We start from the raw sequence: 24,421 nt of genomic DNA on the forward strand, positions 1-24,421 counted from the left end.
ACTAGTGACTGCATAATACAGATCACACACACACACACACACACACACACACACACACACACACACACACACACACACACACACACACACACACAATTAATAGCCAAATCAAAATAACTGAATGTTTAAAAAACATGTTGGTATAAATATGTTTTAGAACACTGCAAAACACTTCCCAGGAGCCAGGTTCATAAGATGGCAGAAAATATCAAAGACCATAACACCACGATGCTGACAGTAAGACTGTATCTTACTTAGTGGATGACACAGCTGTAATTATATTTTTATTCAGCTTACTACTTTACAGTATTGAAAGGCAATAATAGTGGTCTTCTGCTGTCAGAAAATATGTTTTTGATCACATCTTCATGTGGGTGCAGTTCTGGCCGATGATTTGCTGAACCAGTATTAAGTAATATTATACACTGACAACATTGTACTGCAGCTCAAAGTACTATTCCTATTGCTGTAAACAGCATGTATCCTACACACACACACACACACACACACACACATATATATATATATATATATATATATATATATATATGGATCTGCGGTGAATGATCGAAATTACAAAACTTCGAACTCATATGGTCGGGACCATATGATCGAAGTTTTGTAATTTCGAACACTAAAAAAAAAAAAACGAAAAAAACCCACAAAAGCAAATGAAAACACATATATGTAGGGGGGCAAGCCCCCTTGCACCCCTTGCTATTAAAATATACCAACTCCGAGATCGCACTACAGTGAGGAAAAGGGAATATTCCCATTCCACGCTGTATGGAGATCTCTTGTTTAAGTGTTTGAAGTTTTATAACTTCGATCATATGGTTTCGGCCATATGAAATTTGAAGTTCTAAACTTCGATCACTTAAATAGGACCCATAGATATATATATATATATATATATATATATAGATATATATATATACACACACACACACACACACACACATTTATTTTTCATTTGTTACTCTGTTTCCTCATTACTTTACTGCTGCCTTCCAGGTCACAGGATCACCACACTCTTGCATGCAGAGTTCAGACAACTTCTACCTCTTTAGTGTACAGCTCATACAGCTTCATGCTCTATAGCGTAGTACTCACAGACAGTGACATTACAGACAGTCAGCTGATATTCTGCTAGCCGCTAATGAAATACTACAAACATCACTGAAGCTGGCAGCATGCAAGATGCCAAGTCCAAGCAAATACTAAACAGGGGAGCATTCACAAGTGGAATTACAGTGGGTTTATAGAACATTTACCCCCGGGAGGAGGAAAAATAGGAAACCATATAGCACAACATTAGGTGTGGAACAGAATGTGCAGTTTGTTACTAACAAAAATATGACAGCAGGATTTCTCACTGTTACAACTACAGCATCTGAGGATGTACACAGTGAACAATGCACTTTACAACCTTTCTTAACAGAGATTTGTCACAGAAGATGTAGCTCAATGAAGAATGTAATATGAAACTCACTTTTCGCCTCATTTAGGTTGTGTGCTCTTTGTACTCGATTAAGATCTCAAAGAAATGAAAGACCTACAGAATAAAGTGACTGAGGTATAAAAGTCTGCAGTAATTAGCCATCACAATATAGCTGGGAGTGAAGCCAACTTCCTTTGCTTGTTAAGAACCCGTTTTTCACACTGAACACAATGTGCTGTATTACCTTGGTCTGACAACAGGTAAAGGCAAAACAGAAGTGAATAAACAGAGGTGCTGTGCTTTTAATTGTACTGCCATATAAAAACTATCAGGAATGGTAGTTATAACGAGGAAGGAAGGAGTGTTTTTTATGAAAATTACTAAAAGGCTTTCTCTGAATGGGATTAGCAGGTACATCATTTTGATGCTGGCTAATTATGACCCGTTTGCAGTGCATAAATATGGGTGGTCTCCAGCCTTCAGTTTATGAGAACACCACTGTGGGTAGGCAATTCACAGCTGGAAATAGAGCCCACAGTTAGTAACTAGACAATGGAAAACATCATTTAAAGAGTAGGAAAAGCAGGAACACACTGCTGTTATTTGATGTTCACTCTAGCAGAAGAAAAGTATTGAAAACTCCTCTGTCTACATGCCTGACAGTTACTAAAGAGCAACATTCAGCACACATCTTTTGACTCTGAAGAGTGCCTTATCTTTAAATGTGAGAAGCAGCAAGTCTTGAAACTAATGGTACAACAGAAAAATAGAGACGTTTAAAATTGCTGCAAGTACAAAACTGTTCATAAGAAGATGAAGAAACCTTGGCAGCCTAACTTGTGAATAAACAAGACTAAAAAGCAGCAGCAAAACAGGAAATCTTTGTTGGCCACATCCTCCACTTAGGCAAGTGATTTGTATGTGAGCTTTTGTTTGTTGTTCAGGAATAGTAAAGGGCTATAGGTTACCATATCCATCCCTTTAAACAAATGAAAGGTACTACCTTCTACAGAGTGTAGAAAAGTTTTTCAAAAAAGGCATAGCTCATCAGAAAAAGAGGAGAAGAGATTTGCTTTTGAAAACTCAGGAAAAAAGAAAGTACAGTTGCGTAAGTAAACATAAAAGCAGATGTTCAAATGATCACTGCTGCAGCAGCCTTAGCAATACAAGATATATCCTGCGAACCATATAACAGCCAGCCAACTTGAAAAGTTTCAGGGAACTTTTCACACACTCAAACTATCCGCCATCTCCAGTGAAGCTGACTAAAAGACAAGTTTGTGCACCAAGCCATTCACAGTTTTCCTGTCAATAGGGAGAGGGATTCTTAGCCATGAAAGAATACTAGGAAGAACAAAAAATAAATAACCACACCTTGGCATAAACAACATACAAAAAAAAACAAGAGGGAGGAGTGGCTACTGCAGCCGAGACCATCTGAACATCTATGGTTATGGTATAGTTTTTGTACAAGTACTACATTCGTCATATCGATCTCTGCTGCAGTAGCCTTAGCTGTATGGGTGGATTACCCTAGCTTACTACATTTGTGAGGTGGAAGGACTTTTGCCCAGGAGCCCCTGGAGAATGGCCCTTGCAAAGCTTAATGTAGACCTACAGAAGGAATCAAGCTTGCAGTACTTTGTAAAAATATACACGGAGGACCAAGTTGCTGCTTCTAGAATACTTCTAGAATCCAACCCCTTCCAAAAAGTCATAGAGGAAGTCAAGCTCCTGATAAAGTGAGACTTGACCCTACCTGGGATAGTTTTGCTGTTGTCAGCATAACAAAAGGTAATAAATAACGTTAGACAAACATTTGGAAATGGTCTGTTTTGACGTAGGTTGTCCTCCCTTCTTACTTTCACAAGAATTGAACAATTGATCTGAAGATCTGATAGACTTAGTTCTGTCAAGAAAGTACCAAAGTTGTCTGTGGACATCCAGGGTACGGAGTATCCTTTCTCCCTCGTATTTTGGTTCAAGAAAGAAAACTGAGAGATGAATAGTTTGGCTTAACGTAAACTCATATACCACTTTAGGTATAAAAGGATTAGTTCTCAAAGAAACCCTGTCCGTGTGGAAAATGAGGTAGGGTTGACTCACCAAAAGATTTGCAATACAGATGGTCCTTTTGCAGAGGTCAGAGCAATCAATAAAACTGTTTTCTATATTAAGAACCTCAAGTCAGTCAGGTTAGCTGGTTCAGATTGAGCAGGTGTTACATTCTCTAAACAAAATTAAGATTCCAATAATAGGTCATTGTTTTTCTCCGAGACTTCTTATGTAAAACTCGTTTCAATGCAGTCTCATGTCAAAATGATTTTGAAAGAGAAGGCTCCATGACCAGATGTACTGAAACAGCTGACAAATGAACCATGACAGAGGAGTAAGAAAGGCCATAGGACAGTCACTCACACAAATACTGTAATACCAGAAAACAACCAGCTCTGAATGTGAAATGGTTATGTTGTTGGCACCACCTAGAAAAACCTTTTCCATTTGTTAATATATGATTTTCTAGTAGCAGATATGCTTGGCTCCATTAGTACCTGCTGCGCAGTAAAGATGTACCTAAAAGGAATCAAGACCCTATCATTCAGGCAGCAAACTTAAGTGGATTGGTATCGGTTCTAATATGAGTAGATCCAGTCTGTCTACGAGGAAGCTTGTAGCAACTGCCTCAGACCAATTCCGAAAGAAGGGAGAACCAAAGATGCCTGAGCCAGAACAGTCACCACAATGATCTAGGGGGTTTCCTTTTCAATCTTTAGAAGTACCCTGGTTATTAGTGGAAATGTTGGAAAAGCATACAGGAACATTCCTAGCTAAGGAAAAGAAAAGGCATCTGTCTTCCAGGCTTTCTTGCAAGGAGTCCTGAAGCAGAATCTTGCCAGCTGATTGTTCACAGAGGAGGCAAAGAGGTCTACTTGAGGAACTGCCCATAGATGTATCAAATCTTGGAGGGCCTCCACCCCCATGATCTAGTTTCCATTTGTGACCTGTCTGCCCTTATTCTGTTCAGCTTGTCTGCTACACAATTATGCTCTTAACAGATCACAGGATGCCTGTAGAGGGAGTCTGTGCTGTGAAGATATATCCCAAGCTAACATGGCTAGCTTGCAAAATGGGTACAGCCTGGTTCACCCTTGCTTGTTGATATATTACATGGCTGTTGCATTGTATGTAACAACTTGAGGTCTTGGGGACCAAAGATGGTTTAGAGAGTTGAGTGCCTTGATGAGGGCAAGCATCTATTTTATATTTATGCACTTGCATTTGCCCTTGGTGTCTCACACACCTTGCACTTTTATCCCTTCTGACACTGCTCCCCAAGCAAAGTCCAAGGTGTCTGTGGTGACAAGACTGTTTTGGAACATAGGAGGAGAAGGGGAGTCCTGAAATTAGTTATGTCCCTTGTCACCATCAAGTGATTTTTTTTTTTTTTTACAAACCCCAGAACTGGGACTTGAAAAGACAGAGTGTTAGTACGGAGACCAAACAGACTTTCGGATACCACTGTATCTTTCTCATGTAGTGTCTTACCAGGGGTATCATGAAAATCATAGAAAATAAAATACTAAAAATCCTGAGTTATTCCATCATAGTGAAAGAAGTCTGAATGGAAAACCCTAGAGAGATCTAGATATAGATCTATTTTTTTTCTGTGGAAGCAAAGCTCTTTCAACTGTGGTGTCTGGTTGATATCCCAGAAACACAATCATGTAAGAAGCTTGTGTAAGAGAGGAATTCCTGACACTTTGATAAAGACTCTGCAAAGAAGCAAGTTGTCTAAATATGGAAAAATGCAGATACCTTGTAGCCTGCATTGAGCTATAACTGGAGCTAGACACTTTGAAAACGCTCTTGGTGCAGTGGAGAGTACAAAGGATAAGGCAGAAAACTGATAATTTGATCCAGGCACACAAAACCTTAAGAAACACTTGAAATTTGGATAACAGAGATGTGATAAGCATCTTTTATAACTGGTGTTACCAAGAAACTTGAATGAGGAGGAACGGGTAAAAGGTTGTCAAATGACATAATTTTGAATTTGGGCACCATCGCAAACAGGTTTAGGAAAGAACGATCCAGAACTGGTCTGTAATCATTTTCATTCTTTGAAGGATGAGGAATTACCCCCTGAAAAGGAACAATTTCCTCTCACTGCCATTTGTAACGTTGATGAATGATTTTCAGAACTCATTTGTCAAAAATTATTTTTTGCCAAACAGATAAGTGGAAATTCAGACTTTCTAGAAGATAAAAGGAGGTGCCAGGGTGGAAAGGGGAACAAAGTCCCTTAAATGGTCATTCTGACTTATTGGACTGTCCTTAGTTTTGGGAGTTTCTGGAATTCTTCTTGGGACCCCCTTGCCATTTCTTCTCAAACAACTGTTTACCTGCATTTTGTTTCTTACCATAACTGGATGATGAGTTACAGAATCCCTTGGAAAATCTGGAAAAGGAAGGTTGAAAAATCTTAAAGATTTCCTGTACCAGTTTTCCTATTTCATTACACTTTTTGATCACCTCTGAAGCAGAAAAAAACTACATTTCTATCCAAAGGAGAATATAAAACCTCATTTTAACATCATCTGAGGTGTTCTGAAAATGCGGCCTTGCAAACCGCCTCAAAACAGTACCAGTGGCCATAGACCTTGAAGAAATATCAAGAGTGTCAAACAGACCCTATATAAAATAAGCAGCGACTTGAACATTAGAATTAATTTAAAGCAGATGTTTTCCTCTCAAGAAAAAACTGCAGGTAAAACATTTCTCATAGTTTCACAATGAGTCAGGACAAACCTTAACATACAAGCCTGACAATTAAAAATTTTGAAAATGAAAGTTGCAGAAGCATACAGTTTTCCCCACATTTATGAATAAATTTCCCATCCTTATCAGAAAGACTAGAATTGGAATTAACTAAATGTTTAGCATCAGAAGTATTAACTAAAGCTACATATGCTGGGTCAGGTTTGGGAAGAGTATTTAAAAATGAAAAGACTGAAGAACTTTTTACATCATATCTGCCTAATTAGGAGCAGTTGCCTGGCTGTCAGGAAAATCGCAGGCAATGACACACACATCCTCCAAGGCAGATAAAACTGAAGAAATAGGTAGGTGCAGGTTCTGTAAATTCCTTCTGTAACACAGCACATAGTAGTTTCTGAGGGACTGAGAAACCTCAGTGTTCTCTCACTGAAAACACTGGCACATTCTAGTAATAGTCTCAGAGAAAGAGAAACTCCCACAGGAGAATCAGAAAATGAGATCAGTGAGTCTGAATCAGAGATTTGAGGAGAAAACTCTTATCTGTGCCTTCATTATCCTGTCCAGATTCAGAATCTTGAATCTCCCAGGACCAGCATGAGTGAAGAAAAGAAAGAGATATATGGTTAAGAAGTAACAATAATTATTTAGAGGGATTGATAAATGATAAAGTACTGCAGAATAGGGTGAATCTCTCAGAACAAAAGTGGAGCAATTGCAGAATGCTAAGCAGAAAATAAAGGATTACTTCAATAATATGCATGAGCTTAGAAAGACTGCTGTTAAGCAACTGTTTTTTGATAATAATGCCAGAGTACAAAAACTTTTAGCTCCAACTCAGGCAACAAAAAGCAGAAAAGGGTTGTTGCCAAGCTTAGGGAGCCTATAACAAGGAAGATAACAAGAGATCCAGTACAGGTACTAGAAATATTTCAGAAATTTTATGAAAGTTTGGATGAAGCAGAGAAAAATGGAGATCAAGAAAAGGTACAAATGGAAATGTTTATGAAAGAATTAAATATACCATGGTTAGAGGAGCTCCCCTATTACACTGTCGTAGACGTAGGTTGTCGAATGAGTCTTTGTCAAACTGAAAAGTGCGAAAAGGCAAAATAGCGAAGCGGCTTTTCAGCGAATTCTTTCCCTGGAAAAGAATTTGTTTGGCCACTTTTGCTACTTTGTCTTTTTGGCACTGTAGCGTGATCTCGGAGTTGTTATATTTACGTAGGGGTGTGTGGGGGGCAGAGCCCCCCACATCAGGGGGTGTGGGGAGAGAAGCCCCACACATTATGCAATGTTTTATACATTTTTTTTCTCAGAAAAGCAATTTTTTTCCCTTGGAAAAATCGCTGTTCTGAGGTTTCGATGTAAGCTTCGCTTACATGGGGTCGATTATGTGTCGTTCGCTCTTCTGAGTGTGCAACATCATAATACAGACCCAGTTAGAGGTATATGAGGCTCAATTACTAACAGGAATGGAGGAGATGAGATAAAAATAGTGATTTATAACCAATCCACAGTAAAGTCCCCAGGAATAGATGATATTCCTGCGGAAGTTTGGAAACCAGGATGGAAAAAACTGATAAAGATCTGGAATATTTTGTTTAACAGTATTTTAGTTGAAGGAGAAGCACTGCACATCCTGGAAGAAAGCAGTGATGGCTGTAATACCTAAAGAGGGTAAAGACCTATCAGATCCAGCTTCATACAGGCCCATTTCAACCCTAAACTAATCATGAAGTGTTTATGGCTAAAAGGATGGCAACGGTGATGCCAAAACTCACAGATATGGATCAGTGTGGTTTTGTGGAGGGAAGGCAAACATCTGACAACATTAACAGAACCCTGATGACCAAGAGGGAAGCTGAATGTAAGAAAATACGACTGCTGTTGGTGAGTCTTGATGTAGAGACAACATTTGACAGGTAAGCTGGGACTTCATGAGCAGGACAATGGAAGCATTTGCATTCCTTGATAAAACTGTAAGGCTGATTAGGAGAATATATGATGGCTGGGAGGCATAAATTAAAGTGGGTGGATTCTTCTCAGATAATTTCTTTGAGCACAGGAACCAGGCAGGGGTGTTCTCTTTCCCCTTTGTTATTTTTACTATATTTAGAACCACTGACAAATAAAATAAGAGTCTCTGAAACTCAAGGATATAACTGGTATGGTATTCAAGAAAAGATGGCTCTATTTGCAGATGATATTATTGTACATCTAATAAAACCAGAAAAGGACATTTTGAGGCAGTTTCACATCTTATCCAGATACAAAATTAGTGAAGCTAAAATGCGCAATATCTGAAAATTATGTACTCACACATGAACTGGTGCATCAATATCCATACTTATGGGGACATGATAAAATAAAGCACTTAGGAGTATGGATTAAAAAGGATTCTGGTGTGGCATCTAAGGATATGTGGGAAGAGACTAAAGAAAAAATAATACAAAAACTGAGAAACTAAACTCTGTTATATGGATAGCAAGATACACACAGCTAAAATGTTTTAGCCCCTTTAGTTTTATACACAGATCAGGCATATTTTTATCAACCAGGGAGAAGTTGTTGATAGCAGTTAATAAAGAGCTGAAGAATTTTATCTGGGAGGGGAAGATGGCAAAAGTCAAGTGGCATAGGCCAATTCTTCCAATTCAGCAATGCGGTTTGGGATTACCTGCTTTGAAGGGGTATTTCAGAGCTACACAGTTAGGTCTCCTACACATACTACAAGCAGAAATGTATAATTCAAAGTGGAATGGGATGACGATGGGGAAAGCTTAAGAAACAAGGAGAAACTGGGATTCTGGATGCAAATCCTTACGGAGAACAATAACCATACAGAGAATATTTTATTCATAAAGTAGCAGAAAGTACTGTAAGAACTAATCCAACATGGGAGCAAAGAAAGGAGATTCTGCTGATAGGGATAATTGCAATTAGGGATACAGAGAATAGGCAAGAGGGGGCTGGAATTTACTGGAGAAAACTGGCAAAAGAACCAAGGTATTGGGAACAAATAAGTAGACAGGGAAAGGTATTAGAATGGGAAGAGGCTAAGAATATATTTGGACTGCAGGACAGAGATTGCCTTCCCTATCAAGGATTGATATCAGAGTATAGACAAAGAAAAAGAAATAGGGGGATGCTAAGCAAAAGACCAGCACTTGTAGAGTTTTTAGCAGAATCTAGAACAGAAGCTGCTGTTAAAAAAGGAATAATTTGTACAGCATACAAAATATTGCATTATAACTACAGGAATTAATCAGAGGAGATTAGAAAAGATTGGGAACAGAGACTGGATAAGCAATTTACAAACAAACAATGGGGGATATATGTATGTCTCCCAAATATGCAACAAATTCTAGAAGACTTAGGATCTTTACTTGGAAGTATTTACATAGCCATTTTTTTACCCCAAGTAGACACCAAAGAATTTTTCCTCAAGTAGACAGCAAAGGTTAGAGGTGTGATAGGGAAGAAAGAGGTAATTGGGGATATATTTTCTGCAGTGTTATGAGGTGGCAGACTGAAAACTCCCTGCAAACTGCTCTGTAAGAGATACTGGGTGAGAAAATTGGTGTAAGTAAGGAAATCATTTTTTGAGTGCTGCTACAGAATCAGAATTGCCTAAACATAGCAAGGCCTTGCTGAATCTAATTATGCTCCTGCCAAAAAAGCAATTACTAGAAAATGGAAATCAAAGTATAAACCAACTTTACTAGAAGTAGTGAATATAATAACAGAGATAAAACAAACTGGAACTGGGATCTTTAGAAAAGGATAGGAGCAAATTACAAAGAAAAAAATGGGAATTGTGGGAACAATACATGCAGAGGAGGAGCAAGGGTTAAAAGAGGGCAGGATTTGAATGAACTATGTAGCGTTTGACAATAACTGGATAGATAAGTGATGTATAATGTTTACATGTCAGTATGGTTTGTGATGTATAATGTTTGCAACTAAAATTATGTCAGTATGGTTTGTTTTCATTTATATAAATGTATACTTGCCTATGTCATATGTGATGATTTAATAAAGATGTTTCTTGTTTAAAAAAAAAAAAGTTGCTCTCCCTTGCAAACTGAAGTGAATCCCAACAACCAAAGACGATGTGGTTAACCCCTCGTCTATAGTGGCTGTATGTGCTACGCCAGATGAATTCAGCGTAAAAGATGAGTAGTCTGAGGTATAAAAAATTGTCACAGAAGAGTCACCCAGCTGTGGCTGAGTCAAATTGCTAGCCTGATGCGATGGCAAAGGCTGTTTGCTTAACCTTTGCTTTTTGTGACTTGAAGGACCAGCTGCGGGACCGACAGTTTGTTCCATGGTCACCGCTGAAAATGGTGCCTCTTTCCCAGGGAAAACAAGCAGCAAATGCAGGTAAAAATAAAAAGTCTTTAAAAAGTCCCTTTCTTTGCTATACAAAGCAAAAACACTTTAAAACACTATACCAGCCCCACAAAGTTAAATAAACACAATTTTCTCCACAGAAAAAAATGTTTTTCAATTACTTTTAACAACTTTTAAAGTGCAAGAAAAAAAAGAGCATATAGTCTCCTAGTCTGTTAAAACACAAACTCCTAGCTTTAAAATAACTTTCCTGAGGAGGAAAGTAAAAAAATAACCAAAATTATTAAATGGAAGCTTCCCCAAAGGGAACTTATCTGCCCAGCAAAGGAACAGCAAAAGCCAACTGTTGCTCCTTGAAAGTCTCAGAGGAGCGTACTTTTCAATAGCAGTAACTCAGAAAGGCTTGATACCCAAATTTGCCTTTTTACTCAGCTTCAGTTGAGCTGTTTGACACGGTTGCATGGAAGGTGCCCTAAAGCTTTGGAAGCTGTACAGCTGTTATACCTTTGGCAAGATATAGCCCATATAACTAAGGCTACTGTAGCAATGAGCAATATGATCATCATAAGGGAACAAAGGTTAGAGATAAATGCACTCCTAAGGACTAACCACATTAAACAACAAAAAAAATAGTTGATTAAAAAATAAATGTTAAAGGTGTTAATAGAAGAGAATGAAAACAAGTACAACACGCTACATTAATAAACTCAGATTCTGTTTATCACAGCTAGATAATGCATTCAGATGAATAATGTACGTCAACTGTTTCAGTGACCAAGTAAATAAAGAATAGTACAGAATACAAAAATGGATAGAGACTTAGCTCATCAGAAAATGAAGAGTGGAAGTTTATTTCTAAACACTGGGGAAAAAGGGAGAAAATGAGGGAACAAAAGTTAGAGGGAAAATAGGTTACCAATCAACTAAAATATCTTCTTTTTCATCTCCGTAACTGAAAGTTAAGGAAAAGAAAGATTATGCAGAATTCATAAAGTATGGGACTATTGCTCCTTCAGTCAAGGCAGAAACACCCTTCGAGGGTTCCACTTAGGCTCACCAACCATCTGAACAGGAATAAAACACTTCGTCAGTGTATCAGTTGATCTAAAAAAAGGAGCCTGCTTGATGAGTCTTAAGTCTTGGTTATCCTTTCCACTAATCAAAACTGGACATAATCTTTCTGTAAGATCCTGCGCTTTGGGACGAACACACCTGTGATGACATACCTTGTGATGTGCTGCACTTACTACATCAGTGGATATGTTCCCCCACCATGTCTGTTGACTAGCAATCCATCTTCTAATAGGCTGAGTCTTTTTGAAGTGAAACTTCTTTAGGCACAGTAGTGCGAGGTCAGAGTAAAACGGAAAAGTAAAACAGAACTGAGACTCCGCCGGATGGTGGTGCTTTTCTACTCTTTTTAGTTGTTTGATAATTGGCTGAGAAGTCTAACCCATTTTAACTACAGCTGTCCTCCTTAGTCACAATGTCATAAGCAAATATTTTAAAAGTACCCTCTCCACACACACACACACACACACACACACACCCACACACAGCGATCAAGCAATCGCCTGGCAGCAGCAGAAATTGAAAGTTTTCCGTACATCTCGACCATATCTCTCAAACTTTTACCACAAGAAATCTGGACAGAGCCACAATTAACAGGGGAACAAAGAACCAAAAATAGGGATGTATTTTAAATACTGCTCTTATAAACTTAGAAAGTTGCTAGGGTTTCCATTAGCATGCATTCTACACACACACACACACACACACATATATATATATATATATATATATATATATATATATATATATATATATATATATATATATACACACACACACACACACACAGTGAGAGTGACTGAATGATCCCTGGCAGCAGCAGCAGTTGAAAGTTTTCTGTACATCTCGACCATACCTCTCAAACTTTTACCACAAGAAATCTAGACAGAGCCACAGATAATGGGGGAACAAAGCCCCAAGAACAGGGATGGATTTTAAATATTGCAGTTATAAACTTAGAAAGCTGCTAGAATAACATGGTTGCAGTTAACATGCATACTCTGTTAGCATACATTTTCTACAGACACAGAGACACACACAGTGAGAGTGATCAAGCAACAGCATCAGTTGAAAGGTTTCCAAACCTCTGGACCATACCTCTCAAACTCTTACCACAAGAAATCTGGACATAGAAATAATGGGTGAACAAAGGACCAAAAATAGGGACACATTTTGAATATCGTTTTTAGAGAATTTTATTTATTTGTATTATTCAATGTGAAGTTTTTATGAACCAACTAGTCAATTTAATTAGTTCTAATTAATGGGCTCAAATGATTGGTCAATTGATTGGTGATGAAATTCAAACAGCATATAAAAGTATTAAAGTTTTTAAAATGGATGTATAACTGATGAAGTTGGCGACGAAAACGTCTATGTGGATACGTTATTGTGGATGTTTGTACCTTCAAGATCCAGTCTTTGTTGTGAAGTGGTTTTAAAAGTGCTTATTAAAGCATTTTCTACCTTCGGAGCTTCGATTCATTTGTGCCTGGTGGAGTCCTTGTCATACCTTTCTTGGTTATAACTTTTTGGCTCATTTACCTTTTATTTTGAATATCATTCTTACAAAATTAGAAAGTTGCTAGAATAACAGGGTTTCCTTTAGCATGCATTTTCTGAAGCAGAGGTGTACGTGTGAAAGAGTGAGTGGAAGCAACAGCAGTAAAGACCTTTGCACACCTCTGGACTTGAAAGCTGAAGAAATCCTGATAAAGAATAAAATGGGAACAAAGGCTCAAAAACAGGAACAGATTCTAATGACTGTTCTTATAAAATTACAAACTTGATGAAGTAAATGATTTCTGTCAGCATGAATTTTCTGAAGAAAATATATGTCTGAAATTCAAATATATGCTATTTAGTAACTTGTCTCAAATGACTGCCAATGAACCAAACATTTTAGGATATCTGTGCAGTGACTCATACCTGGTTCAAGGCTCTAGAGAGCACCCCTGCATTACCAGGGTACAACTCATACCACACTTTTCGGCCCTCTAACCTGGACCAGAACACCAAAGGCGGAGGTGTGTCCATATTCATTAAGGATATCCACACCTCCAGGCTAGCTGCGGAGCATAAGGCATCCGAGGTTATCCAAGTGCAACTAACTGTACAAAACTGAAATCCAAATTGTAGCTTGCTACAGTTCCCCCCATGCCCCAGGATCCCCACTCCTCTTTTCTTGACATACTGGAAAATATTAGGGTTCAACCAAACACCCTAATAATGGGCGATTTCAACTACCCCACCATTAACTGGGAAAACTACTCATGTACCAACTCCTTCACTCAACACTTTCTGGAATTCATAAATTCCAATGCCCTGGATCAACTTATCCACACCCCCACCCCGGGCAACAATATCCTAGACCTAGTCATTACCAACATGAGTGACTAGTGTTCCAAACCTGAAGTCAACTCCTCATTGGTCAGATCCGGCCATAAGCTAATCACCCTAGATATCCGCATCCCACCCCCACCCAGCATTAAGGAAACCAGGGTAAAAAATTTCTCCAAAGCCAACTTCATGCTTCAAAAGACAGAAGTGGCGAACTTCATGACACCCATACAGATGGACAATACAGTTACGACTGCTGAATCCTACACAAATGCACTCTATAAGCACTTACGCGAGTGCATGGATTGTGCTACCCCAAACAGAACCTAGACGCTATCCTCCAAAAAAAGGAAGCCAATCTGGTAGTCCCCTGCCATAAACAAACTCTACAACAGAAGGAAGAAACTTTTACAAAAGAGAGTAAAATTTCTGCTGAATAGTTGCATACTGGAGCTGTTTGGTTAGCTTTTGCACACCCTACATCAACTGTATTACAAGTTACGTACAAACTTGCAGTGTTATAAGATAGTACTGAATTTTATTTTTTTTCTGTTTGTTTCATTGAATATTGTGTTAAAAATAGTACTGCATTTATCTGCCTATTTATTTGTTTACTGAAAATTGGAAGCTCCTCTTTGTCTCTCCCTGTCTGCAGTTAGTTTATTCATCTCACTTCATTGTTATTCAGTGTAGAAGTCTTAGCCTAGAGAGATTCTCTGTGCCTTAAAGTCTTAGTCCCTTATCTCTGAAATTATTTCTGCTGAATAGCTGCATACTACAGCTGTTTGGTTAGCTTTTGCACACCCTACATAAACGTTATTACAAGCTGAGGTAAGTACAAACTTGTAGTGTTATAAGACAGTATTGAATTTTATTTTTTCTGTTTATTGTTTCATTGAATATTGTGTTAAAAATAGTACTGCATTTATCTGCCTATTTGTTTACTGAAAACTGGAAGCTCCTCTCTGTCTCTCCCTGTCTACAGTTAGTTTTCCCCACTCACCCACCCTCCCTGTTCTTGTTGTGGTATTAATCTTGGTGGCTTTGGAATTAACTGCCCCTCCTGTAAATGTGTGTTTGAACACTCCTCCTGGGCCCATCTCATTTGCTCACTCAGCCGCGTACAGTGAGATCATATTTTGATTTCAGACACTCCTACCATTCCCATCTGTTCAGCTCTATCCCAGCTCTATCCTAGTCTAGTCTCATTAGCTCATCCTGCCTAATACAGAGAGAACATTTGAGTAGGCATACCCACTTAGGCCCTGAACTTGTCTGACTGAAGACTGCTGGAACAGGGCTCAGTTCTGAGGTTTTTTACCAGTTAATTGGGTAATTTGTTCAAATCAGTTTGCTTGTTTTCTATTGTTATATTAAAAAAAAAATTGCACTTTATCTGCTTTTACTGTATTTGTGTTTCTTCCTACTTTATTACCTTATTTTGCTTTTGCCTCTTCTTAAAAGTACTCAATTATGTTTATTCTGCTGCATTTATTACTGCTTGGTAGTAGCCTGATTAAATTTTAACTGTTATTCTAGGTCTTTTGGTTATTGCACTTGGGCTTCAGACCAGTTGTTTTACATTAAGAAGGTTTGTGGTCTGCACTGTTGTGGCAGGACAGGTAACTTACATCCTTCTAAGTTGGGAATTGCTGATTGAAGGCTCAGTGTCTGTTATTCTAAATGTGTATTAGTTCTGGTTTAAGGATTTGGGCTCCAGGCCAGTTATTTTACATTAAGGCTTGTGGTCTGCACTCTTGTGGGAAGAGAGGTTAAATTCTACCCTTCCGAGCTAGGAAATTCTGGTTAAAGGCTTACTGTGCCTGCTCATTTGAACTGTTTTTTTTCTGATATTGGTGCACCTTGTCTGCTGTAGCACAGACTAGGATTCAGGCCTGCTGAATCTAGCTTTGTTTGTATAACTTGAGCACTAATCCAGGTCATCTTTTTTGGAGAAGGTTCCCCTGCACCGTCGTGGCAGGAGTGTGCGGTTAGAACTGGTCAGATTGAAGTGCTGGAACAGGGCTCAGTTTTGAGTCTTTTTTACTGGTTAAGTCGGTAATTTGTTTAAATCAGTTTGCTCATTTTCTATGGTTACATATATAAAAAAAATTGCACTTTATTCATCTGCTTTTTCTGTTTGTATTTCTTCCCACTTTGTCACCTTATTTTGCTTGTGCTTCTTAAAAGTACTCAATTGTATTATTCTGCTGCAGTTGTTACTGCTTGGTAGTAGCCTGATTAAATTGTAACGGTTATTCTAAGCCTTTTGGTTTAAGCACTTGGGCTTCAAACCAGTTTTACATTAAGAAGGTTTGTGGACTGCATTGTTGTGGCAGGACAGGTAGCTTACATCCTTCTAAGTTGGGAATTGCTGATTGAAAGCTCAGTGTCTGTTATTCTAAAAGCGCATTAGTTCTAGTTTAAGCACTTTGGCTTCAGGCCAGTTATTTTACATTATGAAGGTTTGTAGTCTGCACTCTTGTGGGAGGAGAGGCTACATTTTGCCCTTCTGAGCTGGGAATTTCTGGTTAAAGGCTTATTGTGCCTGCTTATTTGATCTGTTTCTTTCTGAAATTTGTCTGCCTTGTTTGCTGTAGCCCAGAAGTTAGTAGTTTATTGGCCATTTTGGGTTAATTCTCTCTCTTTCATTTCCCAGCTATAAAAACAGCATTTGTGCGGTTTGGCGTGCCAGGCAGTACCGGTTAGCTAGGGTTAAACTATTCCCGGCTCCACGAAGTCTGCTCTTTAATTTTTCCCTTGGAACTAGAAAAACTTTCAACTTAAGCACTCAAACCATTCATTTTACAGCCCAGCACTTGCTCAAAACTCATAGCAAGCACTAATTAACCCCAGCACTAGTCCTCCTATACTGTCCAGAAGGACAAGGCTCGCTATTCGTCCCTACCAGCTAATCAGTAAAACAGCTCACTTTACCTATTCAGGCATGTCCAAAGGGCAGTTTCAGGTGTACTCTCCAGTCCAACTGGTGAATCTGGGCCTTTTGAGGCAATGTTACAACTGCCTCATGTACACAGACAACCCTCTCCTCCAACCATCAAACACTAATATATGCGAGAGATGCAATGCCAAACTGGAGGCAAAGCTTTCTCAACCCAAGACTGGAAATGACGGTCAAGAGGAGAAGGAAAATACTTGCAACACACCACCAGTCTCACATAGTCCTACTAAACCAACATCGGCAAATAACACACAAATACACTAAAACATACTCGGAGGCTCTAAATAAACATCTGCAAATGCAACAGAGACCTCCAAAGCAGACACCCAATACACCTCCACACCCCATCACAAACAATGAAACACATACTTCACATAATCAGTGTGCCATGCAATCACAGCCCTTAAAGCAAAATAACATACCCAACACACTAGTAATAGGCAACTCTGCAATCAGGCACACTGATGTCCCACTAACTAGGCTGGAGAAGGAGAAGGTTACAGTTCGCTGCCTGTCAGGCGCCAGGATCCGCCAGATAACACAAGCACTCGGGTCAGTCCAGAACAAGTACTAATACGACTTTGTCATTATCCATGTTGGTGTGAATGACCTGAGACATACCTCCCTGGACTACATGAAAAGAGACATGGAAGAGCTCTCTGATCACGTAGCCCAGGCCGGTATGACTTTGAGTAGCATCCTGCCCTCACCAAGAATGATGCCACAGTGTAAAGAAAAAAATGATCAATTTCAACAATTGGCTAAGTTTCTGGCGTCATTCAAAGGGGATCCAGTATCTGTACACCTGGGATGACATGCTCGATAAGCCACGTAGCTTTGCAAGAGATGGCTTGCACCTGTCACCCTTAGGCTTTCGAATACTGGCCAAGGCTTTTGCCGCCCCCATAATGCCTTTTTTAGAAAAGGCTCAAAAGACAAACCCACCACTGTAAATAGCACAAGTAACCAAAACCTGAGGGTAATGCTACTCAACGCCAGAAGTCTATACCTCAAAATGCATGCACTCGAGGCACTCCTCAGTATGGTGAACATCGACATCTGTGCAGTAACAGAAACCTGGTTTAAGGCTCCAGAGAGCACTCAAGCACTACCAGGCTATAACTCATACCATACTTTTCGGCCACAAAACCCGGGCCGAAACACAAAAGGTGGGGGTGCATCCATATTCATCAAGGATACCCACACCTCCAGGTTAGTGGCAAAGCACAATGCCTCAGAGATCATCCATGTGCAGCTAACAATGGACAAAACTGCAATTCAAATTGTAGCTTGCTACAGATCACCCACCATGACCCAGGACCCCCATTCTGTGTTTCTGGAGACACTGGAAAATATGAAGGTTCTACCAAATGCCCTAATATTGGGTGATTTCAATTACCCAAACATTAACTGGGAGAACTACTCAAGTACTATCTCCCTTGCCCAACACTTCCTAGAAATTATATACTCGAATGCCCTGGATCAACTGGTCAACACCACCACCAGAGGTGACAACATATTGGACCTGGTCATCACCAACATGGGCAACCAGTGTTCTACATCGGAGATCAAACCCTCGCTGGTTAGATCAGACCATAGACTAAACACTCTGGATATCCACATTCCGCCCCACCCCAAATCAAGGAAACCACAGTGAAAAAACGTTTCAAAAGCAAACTTCACGTTACTTAAGACCGAGGTGGAAAGGTTCACAGCCCCCATGCTAAAGAACAATGCTGTCCAAGCTGCTGAATCCCTTACAAAGGCACTCCATGAGCACCTGCAAGAAAGCATGGATCGTGCTATCCCAAGCAAAACCAAGACTCACTCCTCCAAGAAAAAGAAACCAGTCTGGTGGACCCTCTGCCATAAACAAGCTATACAACAGGAGGAGGAAACTAGTGCAGAAATGAGTAAAATCCCAAGAAGGAAAGACATCCCTGATTAGTATCAGCAAGAAACTACGATCTCTCATAAAATTATCTAAGGCTAGCTTCAAAGAAAAATTGCCAAGGACTCCAAAGATAACCACAAAGTGTTCTTTAGCTAGGTCAGGAACCTAAGTGGAAACTCTCAGATCTGCTCTGAGTTGGTGCAGAATGGCACAAAATACACTGAACCGACTGATATTGCCAACATTCTGGCAGACAGGTTTAGTTCAAACTTCACCCCCCTTCACCCTCTAAAGGGCCTATAAACATACCAGAAGAATGTAGTGCCCCGGCAATCACTGACACACAGATTAAAACAGCCCTATCCAAAGCCAAAAATACAGCTTCAATGGGACCAGACGGTGTCCCAGACTGTGTCTTACACGAGCTCCAAAATGAACTAACCCTCACCTAAACAAACTGTTCAAACTCAGCCTCTCTACAGGCTACGTACCCATAGAGTGGTGCACAGCAACAGTTATCACGCTCCACAAAGGTGGAGTCACAACGGACCCCGGGAACTATCGCCCTATTAAGCCTGATTAGCCTGGCCTGCAAGGCTATGGAGCACATCATCATGGAATTCATTAACAGAGACATTGGGAAACTACAAACATTGGACCCTACCCATTTTGGCTTTAAGGGCAGATCATGCATCCTAATCCTGGTGGACTTCTTTGAGACAGTTACCAAGGGAAAGAAAGTCCACACAGCCTACCCAGACCTTGCAAAGGCTTTCGACACCATTCCCCATTCTGGTATTATAGACAAGCTCACCAGCCTGAACATAAAACTCTACCTCACGAGATGGGTTGCCAATTGGCTCATGGATAGAACCCACACGGTAAGAGTTGCAGGCTCTAGGTCCGACTCTAAAACAGTTACAAGTGGTGTTCCCCAGGGCTCAGTCCTGGGACCCCCTCCTGTTTGGTATATATTTCTCAGAGGTACAGGCAAGCAAAGGAGGACTATGGCTGACCAAGTTCGCAGACGACTGCAAACTGGGGGCCATAATTGACTCTCCAGCTGATACAGACTTCCTCCAGAAGGGTCTCACTGAGATGGATACCTGGTGTCAAAATCATGGACTCAAGCTAAATGCCAAAAAGTGCAATTTCCCCTTTGGAAAAACAAAGTACCCGCGAACTACCACAAACATGACAGTCCCCTAAATACAGAAAATGTAATAAGGGATCTGGGGACCCAAGTAGTTAGTAATCTCTCCTTTGACAATCATATTGCCAAGGTGGTTAGAAAATCCTTTTATGTGGCCTACCTAATCACAAAAGGGTTCGCATTTGTTTATACTCATCACTCATCAGACCCATCATAGAGTACAATGCCCCATTTGGGATGTACCTTACACGACACCAGCAACAGCTGGAAAGACCACAGAAGTACCTCACCAAGAGGATTACTGGCCTCAAACATATGCCCTATGCAGCTCGACTGAAGAAACTCCAGCTGTACTTGGTTGCATACCACTTACTCAGAGGTGATCTCTGCCTGACATACAAGGCCATGTCCAACCCCGAACTGATGGACATGCTCCACGTAAAAAAAAAAACAAATCCCTGAGAGCCACACACTCTAGGGATCTAAAACTTACCACATCGATAAATAAGACGTGCTGGAGGAATAGATTCCTGTCCCAGAGACTCCCCATGCTTTGGAACAGGATTTCAATCTACATTAGGCAGAGCCCCTCACTAACAGTCTTCAAGAGAAACCTAGACGAGTGGATGGGTAACAGAAAATTTACCCCGAGGATCACTGCAGTGGCTCTGCTGGACCATGGCACACAGAACTAATCTAAGGGGGTGGCAAAAGCCAACACATTCTGGCTAGGCTTATAGATGCCCTTGGGCAGATAGCCTAGTACTTACCTATGAACCTAAAATTCCATGAGTGGAGAAGCTCCCTGGTCAGCCTCAGTAAGAAGCTGAGATCCCTTATAAGATCCTCCAAAGCTAGCTATAAAAACAAAATCACCACTGATTCTAAGGGCAACCACAAAGCATTCTATAGCTATGTCAAGAATCTCAGTGGCAATACCCAGATCTGTTCTGAGTTACAGCACAACGGCACCAAAATTACAGAACCAACTGATATTGCCAACATCCTGGCAGACAGGTTCAGTGTTAACTTTACCCCCTTCTCACCCCCTAAAGGGCCCATATCTATACAGGAAGAATGCAGAGTCCCTGTAATCACATCTATGCAGGTAAAAGCTGCACTCTCTAAAACCAAAAACACAGCATCCATGGGACCGGACAACATCCCAGGCTGCGTTTTACACAAACTTCAGAACGAACTGGCTCCCCACCTAAGCATCATGTTCAGTCACACATCAGACTTTGTGCCCACTGAATGGTGCACAGCAACAGTTATCCCACTCCACAAAGGGGGAGCCACCCCTGATCCTGGGAACTAACGCCCTATTAGCTTGAGGAGCTTGGTTGGCAAGGCCATGGAACGTATCCTCATGGAACTCAAAACAAAGACATTGGTAACGTCCAAACTCTGGACCCCACCCAGTTCGGGTTTGTGAAAGGCAGATCATGCCTTCTGAACCTGACTGACTTCTTTGAGGCAGTCACCAAAGCCGTAGACGAGGGTAAGGTGGTTCACACAGCCTATCTTGACCACGCCAAGGCTTTCAACACCATCCCCCATTCAGGAATTATAGCTAAACTCATTAAACTAGGTATAAATCCCTAAGTCACAAGATGGGTTGCCAAAAGTCTCACTGACAGAACTCACACTGTAAAAGTTGCAGACTACAAATCTGACTTCAAACCAGTGACAAGTGGAGTACCACAGGGTTCAGTCCTGAGACCTCTCCTGTTTGGTATCTACTTCGCTGAAGTACAGGCTAACACAGAAGGCCTCTGGCTAATGAAGTTTGCAGATGACTGCAAACAAGGAGCCATTGTCGAGTCCCCACATGATTTGGACATCCTACAGAAGGGCCTCACTGAGAAAGATGCCTGGTGTCAGAGGCATGGCCTCAAGCTCAATGCCAAAAAGTGCATTGTCATCCCCTTTGGTAAAAACTCTGTACCCATGAACTACCACATAAATGGCAGTCTACTTAATGCTGAATGTGTGATAAGAGACCTTGGGATCCAGGTGGACAGTAGTCTCTCCTTTGATAATCACATCACCACAGTAGTCAGGAAATCCTTCTATGTGGCACACCTCATCATAAAAGGGTTCTCATCCAGGAAAAGAGAGGTCATTGTTCCCCTCTACTCGGCACTCATTAGACCCATTATAGAGTACAACACCCCTTTTGGAATGTACCTCACAAGACATCTGCAGCAGCTGGAAAGGCCACAGAAGTACCTCACAAAGTGGATTATTGGCCTCAAACAGATGCCCTACACTGACCGTCTCAAAAAACTCCAGCTTTACTCTGTAGCATATCGCTTACTCTGGGGAGATCTCTGCCTAACATATAAAGCTATGTTAAACCCAGAGCTGTTAAACAAGCTACACCTAAAGAAATCCCAATCCCTCCGTGTTGCACGCTCTAGGGACCTAAACCTTGTCAACACAATAAACAGGACATGCTGGAGGGATAGATTCCTGTCCCAGAGACTTCCTATACTCTGGAACAAGCTACCCATCTATTTCAAGCAAAGTTCCTCATTAGCACTCTTCAAGTAAAATCTTGATGAGTGGATGGGAAATAGGAAATACACCCCAGGGATCACTACTGTGGCGCTGCTCAACAGGGGCACAGGAAATTAACTTTCTTGGGTGGCATAAGCCAGGGAACCTTGCTGGCTAGGCTTACTTAGGCCCTTGTGCCAATAGCCTAGTACCTACCTATGAACCGATAAGGTTCAAAAAAGTAAATACCTGGCTGTTTTTTTTTAAGTGCTATATCTTAGATGTAAAATGCTTCCTCCAACACCATTTACATATACTACAGCAACTTTGAAACATTAGGCAGAGGAACTACTTTACATCAAATATGTATTAAAAATATAGTAAAAAACAATACAGTAATAAAAATATAAGTAAAACACAACAATTTTACAGACAGCCCATTCTCTAAGTGCAATAATGTCCTCCAGAATATGTGCTAATGTGTTATTAATACCCTTCCAGGGGTGTACAGGCCCAATGCTTGGGTTGCATCAAAGTTTGTGAAATGGCTAGCTGCCCACGATAGAAGTATGGACTTTCCTTCGCACTTCCTGACAGACGTTTCACTTCTAATGCATGTGTGGTTACTAGGCACAGTCTTTTTTTTCCCCCACACAGGCAGGGAGCCCTAAATGACTGAGATCAGACAAGAGGGACAGGCATGGAGGATTTGAGTGCGCCAAGTCCACGGCCTTCCCATAAGGGTCCTTGTCTATTGTGTAAGCCTCTGTTTGCATGGGATTAATTGTGTCTATCAAAAACATCAATCCCACCCTCCCATGACAGGAAAGCCATATGCTACTCACTTCTCATCTTCTCCATCCAAGCTGCTACTCGTACTCAAGTCAGTCCACTGGGAAGGAAGGTCATCTTTATAGTCAAATGATAAAGTAAAAAAAAAATAACCTCAATGATGGGTCCTAAGACTGGACTGACTCCCAAGCAGGAAAACTAAAAGGATGGAAGTCACCAGTGGACAACACCAGGACAAATAGGAAGACTGAAAATGGGGAAGCTCACCACAAGGCTTGACATGAAACCCACTACTAAGGAACCTATCTTGTCAGTGACAAAAAAGTCATGACAAGGAGGCCTGCACAGCAAACCCAAAACAATGTTACAGACAGCCTTTCCCAGAAACAGCAGGCCAGACCATAGCTCTGCTAAAGGATGGAACACAGAGATGCAGGAACAAACTGCCTCTAAGGGAGAACCAAAAAGCACTCCTAACAGGGGAGAGACAAGTCCATTATGACTGCATGGTGGTATGAGGAAGGAAAGGGGTTAGCCTCTCCCCTCAAGTAACATTGTAGATCCTATGGAGCAAGGCTCCACACTCCCCTCCATCACGGGAGAACAGCAGTACAGTGGCCTGTGTTAGAATAAATGACAACCTCCCCATTACCAAAAGAAGGGGAAGAAAGAGAAGGGACACTGAAAGCCATCCATGAGAGGCCTGAAAATGAAGTCAAGCAAGGATGATTGGGTCACTCCTAAACAGAGACATGAAAGCATACTCTCACAAAGTACCAAGAGTTCCAAAAGATAAGACTGACAAGCCAGTGCCTGGAATTCATCTCCCTACTCTGTAACATTCTCTAAGAAGGAACAGAAGGCATCTCTTTCTGCAAAGGGGGTCTGCTGGGAAGCATGTCATTTCACTAAAGGTTTTGAATGTCAAGTGCCAAAACACTGACATCCAAAACCTTGAATCTGAAAATGCCGCACACAAGTGAATGGGAATCCTACTGTGGGAGATCATGGTACAGAGAGAATCAGGAAATTGGTCCTTTCCTCACTATAGTGCGATTTCAGACTCAATGTCAAAGAAGATACCCAAGTACAGCTCCATCTTCTTCATGAACAAAATGTTCTAAGGATGGGAAG

At 40.6% G+C, this 24,421-nt stretch overlaps 1 protein-coding gene across 5 annotated transcripts in view; it reads right to left on the minus strand.

The window, feature by feature from the left end:
- Positions 1–24,421, minus strand: part of CARMIL1 (capping protein regulator and myosin 1 linker 1) — a 4,434,936-nt gene that overhangs the window by 1,580,056 nt on the left and 2,830,459 nt on the right. The window lies entirely within an intron of this gene.

Source organism: Protopterus annectens, chromosome 3.part1 (assembly GCF_019279795.1).
Source record: "Protopterus annectens isolate FY-2018-M chromosome 3.part1, PAN1.0, whole genome shotgun sequence".
Taxonomy (NCBI): domain Eukaryota; kingdom Metazoa; phylum Chordata; order Ceratodontiformes; family Protopteridae; genus Protopterus; species Protopterus annectens.